Source organism: Magnolia sinica, chromosome 9, assembly GCF_029962835.1.
Source record: "Magnolia sinica isolate HGM2019 chromosome 9, MsV1, whole genome shotgun sequence".
Taxonomy (NCBI): Eukaryota; Viridiplantae; Streptophyta; class Magnoliopsida; order Magnoliales; family Magnoliaceae; genus Magnolia; species Magnolia sinica.
This window is the reverse complement of record NC_080581.1, coordinates 79,326,765-79,331,172: the sequence shown is the minus strand read 5'-3', so window position 1 is coordinate 79,331,172 and position 4,408 is coordinate 79,326,765. Positions and strand designations below refer to the sequence as shown.

At 36.0% G+C, this 4,408-nt stretch overlaps 1 long non-coding RNA gene across 2 annotated transcripts; it reads left to right on the top strand.

Moving 5' to 3' along the window:
• Positions 1 to 209: 209 nt before the first annotated feature.
• LOC131255797 (uncharacterized) lies at positions 210 to 2,823 on the top strand. Of its 2 annotated transcripts, none has more exons than XR_009176439.1 (2): positions 210 to 2,059; positions 2,551 to 2,823. It is a non-coding gene; the product is annotated as an uncharacterized LOC131255797 (long non-coding RNA). The 2 variants fall into 2 exon arrangements; XR_009176438.1 differs by having other exon boundaries at positions 210 to 2,064.
• Positions 2,824 to 4,408: the final 1,585 nt, after the last annotated feature.

The following is a 4,408-nucleotide window of genomic DNA, read 5'->3' as shown; positions in this document are numbered from 1 at the left end:
AGTTAGCAAACAGTACAAGCTACAAAATAGGATGACAAAGTGTCACACGATTACCTGATCTGGTGTGGCAATGAATTATAAGATGGGTGGGAAATTAATCCGGATGATTTACAGTTAACTGACAGTTTTGAAAGATACACATCATAGTGTTCCTACACACAAACCAAATGGTTTGCATCCCATTTCCCATTGTTTCCTTTGATGTACTACGGGGAAGGTGGAAGAGAGTCAATCATTTGCACAAAACTTATTCAACTCAAAATTATAGAGTCATACTAAACCTCCTTGAGTTGTGGATACCTTATGGTTAGTTTACAATATTCTAGGAAACGTGACATCAATTTGTTATTTATGGCTAAACCAAGAAATCTCGCATCAAAACCTTTTTCACGAGTCTCATGATCTTGCTATTTAAACTACAGAACACAGATAGATGTAGATATAGACAACCTACAATAATTGGATCATTCGGAAAAACAGGAGTACCCAACTCAGATGCTTGGATATTTGCATAAGGTATCTGCTACACAGAGACTTGGAATTCTAATTCAAATGGGACTTTGAACTCTTGACATAGATTTGTTGAACTCTTGTTTCTTTTTTCTTTTCTTTTCTTTCCTTTTCTTTTCTTCTTCTTCTTCTTCTTCTTTTTGACAAGATTGCTCACTCCATTCAGAAACTGTGTCTGTTAATGAGGCACCTTATACGATTTTTTAATGTACTTAGATGATGCATAGTTTGTTTTAAGATTAAAATGTGTAAGTGGTTGTTTTAAGTTATCACATTTGAAGGAAAAAGTCAAACTTGTGTACTAGTTGCTATTTTCTATGGATTGTTTTGTTTTGTTTATCATCTCCTCACTTTATGTAATGGATTAAGGGAGCTGTTGGTTTTATCCTCTTTGAATTATCCTTTTTTGAATTTTAAGCATGAACTCTTGCAAAAATTGCATGAACCTACAGTTGCCGTCTCCTCTAAAATTTTGGTGCACCCATGAATGATAGGGCAAGGTGTTCCGTATCCGTTACGATACGCCTATAAATGCCGATGTGTATAGGTAACGGCCATGACCGTTATGCGATACAGGAGTAAAATGGGGTGGTTAGTTTTTTGGGACCGTATCAGTCGTTATGGTGGTCGTAAAGGCCATTACGGGGCATAATGATCGTTACCCCCATAACGGTTGAAAAACAACCACTTTTTTATATTTAGATCTATTTCTCTCCTCAGCTTTTTCACTTTTCTCGTTCCAAAAAGTCTCGTAGATCATTTTACAACATATTTTGACCACTCGTACTAAAGTTTTTAAGATTAAAACTATAAATTTAAGTGATTTGATTGAATAGATCTTGAAAAAAAATGAACAAGTAGTATTTATGCCTTTATTTTTTCTAGTTGTAACGCTTGATTGTAATGTGTAAACATTAGATATATATAATCATGTTCACAAATTCACTAGACGGCCCGATACAACATTCTTACCAAAGAGTGGACTGTTACACTACAATAGACATGTTCAAAACAAAAAATGAATACATATATAGAATATTTACATTGTTCTAGATTTTCTACATATTTTTTTCATAATTTTTTGATCAAAAGAACATTTTCAACCATTACAGGAGTCGTAACGGTCGTTATGCCCTTGTATCGGCCGTTAGGGCCGATTAACGGCCGATACCCGTATCGGTAATGGTGGTGACTGTTACAGCCACCGTTGCCAATACAGAATACCTTGATCTAGGGTCACCTACTGAGTGTTTTATGTGTTCAGATGGTACATTTTATTGCAAATATTACCTTTTTTTTTAAATTTTTCTCAGCCTATATACATCTTGTGTATGACTTTGCCTATGATAGATAATTGCAGTTCTTATCTTGGTTTCTCATTGAATGTTTTATTTAGTTGGGAATCATTTCGCAAAGAATCATGGATTAGATCTACACAAGGTTGTATTCAAACAGGCTATTGATACAGGTCTCAAAGTCCGGTTCTGTAAAAGTGGAGAAGCTTATGAATGTCGAACGATACTCCTATGTGATGCACATTAGCTCGACTGTGAGGTCTTTTGCGTTCAGTCATAAATGGATGGAAAATAGAACTTTGACAAAGTTCCAAAGTCTTACATATTACTTCTACGTTTTGTACTAGCCACTTGAAATTCTTGATACATATTAGCTAATATGATATGAATTTGTCAATAATCTGCTGACCTCTACCAAAATAAAGGGGGTTTGGATCTTCCAATCTGATGGAGATTTGTAGGGCATCCTCCATCCACAGGGCTCCAATCCTGTTATTTTAGATTACATCTTCTTTATGATTCTGGAAAGTTGCATTCCCATAGCTTTTATCATGACAAAGAACCTTGAGTGAGCAAACAAGCTCCAATTCAAATACCTTATTATATGTCATTGAAGCTTTTGACACTGGATGTGTACTGTTTGGTAGCTATTGGCTCAAAACCTAGTAGAAAATTATTCATGTCTTTTTCTTCTTTTTTTTTCTTTCTTTTTCTTTCTTTCTTTTTTTTTTTTTTTTTTGTGCAGGTTACGGGGGACTTGTTGGATCATCTAACTAGCTGGGATGTTGGAACATAATCTATTATTGCAGTTTAATGTAGACCAGTGTATTTGGAAAAGTTGCACCAGTCCTCTATCTAGACCAGTGTATTTGGATGTAAGCTATTGCAGTTTGCAATTTGTTATTGATTGTGCTTAAAAGATGAACTTCATTTCTCTGGCCTACTGATCACAGTGCTACGAAGGGAAACAACTTTTTGAATTTGATTGGGCTCACATGATAAGATCTTGCCTTGTATTGTTGTGGACGATTCGCAAAGAACAACACTTCACAATTGCCCGATGCAAAGATGAAGAAATTTACAGTAGATGCTATCAAATTCAAAATAGATGACAGTATGTGGATTCATAATTTTCACACCATCCTTTGCATTTATGTTTTAATTGAAATGAGCATAAAGTTTGAAGTTTACTGTTTTTTCTTTGGTTTTTCTATGAATGAAGCATACCTTCAATGTCATGATATTTCCTTTCCTGGCTTTTTGCAGCTGCTGAACTGTATCACTTTGATGATGGGAAGGTACATGTTGATTTCCCTAATTTTGATATTTGAAGATGGGCACTATGAGTTGTTGCTAATGTATTTAATTCTTTCATAAGTTCTGTTTATTGATTTATTGCCTAAAAAAAGGTATCCAACACCCCCCCCCCCCCCCCCCATCATTTCCCTTCATCTCTGAAACCCTCACAGGGAGCTTCTGATTCCCGTCGATCTTTGTCCAAATAATCGGATCAATGTAAAATGGAGAAAATTGATCTCTCCTGCTTCTTCTAGGTTATGCAGATTTGTCGTTCATTCACAGAACCGATCCGATGATAGCAACTTCAGAACAGTTGGATTTAAGATGGATGGATGGGATAGAAGTTAGATCAAGTTGGTTGGGAGAAGCATTTTTGGTTTTACTGCTGCAGCTACCACTGTGATTGCCATCAGCTGCAATTCCTTGGGCCTCGCGGAGTCTCTCATCATCGCTTTCCCTGCTTCTCGTGGAGAGCTTGATCAGCCTCGTGAATAGGATTGAGAGGGCCTATATGGTCCTCGGCGACTACGGTGGCGACAACTCCTTGCTAACTCTTTGGGAAGCCCTTCCGTTCGTCGCTGTCATCAGTGGACAGGTTTGTCTCTCAATCTGTTTTCATATACTTTAGCTTCTTCATTTTTGTTATGTGGTTTACACTTTGATTTTATTTCATTTGATTGCAAAATTCTGCAAAATCATCGATTTTGGAGAGCATCGTCAGGCAGGATTTTCTTCTTAGGGGATTTGGTTGAAGTTCTGAATTTTTTATCCCTTTACTTTTATATTATTTATTTTTTTGAGTTTTTTCTATGGTGGATCTTGTGGTATTCTTGAAGGGATTGTCACATGTCAGCCATTGGTTCTGCAGCTGCACAAGACAGACAAAGGACAGATGGAGTATGTTGAGTTTCTTCACTCGCTAAAGAGGAGATTTTCAGGTTTAGGTAAATCTTGTTTTTCTATTGCTTCGTAGATTCGATGTTTGATTTATGGGTCTTTTTTGCACCGAAATCTCCCCTACATTGTCACTGCTTCTTGATTTTATTTTCATCTTGAATTCTCTCAATTGTAACTCGACGAGTACACACATACAGCAACAAACATCTTCAAGTAGGCAGAGGAACTGCAAGGGAAAAGTAATTACTCTCTACTACCATTGATCCGAAATGTTTTTTTAATGAAATAATGTATTTCCACCAAGCTCTTTTTTTAATAATTATTTAATATGTAGGTTGATTAGATTATTAAATGAATACATGGATATGAAAAACTAACATTGAATCATGAGGGAATGGAAAACTACA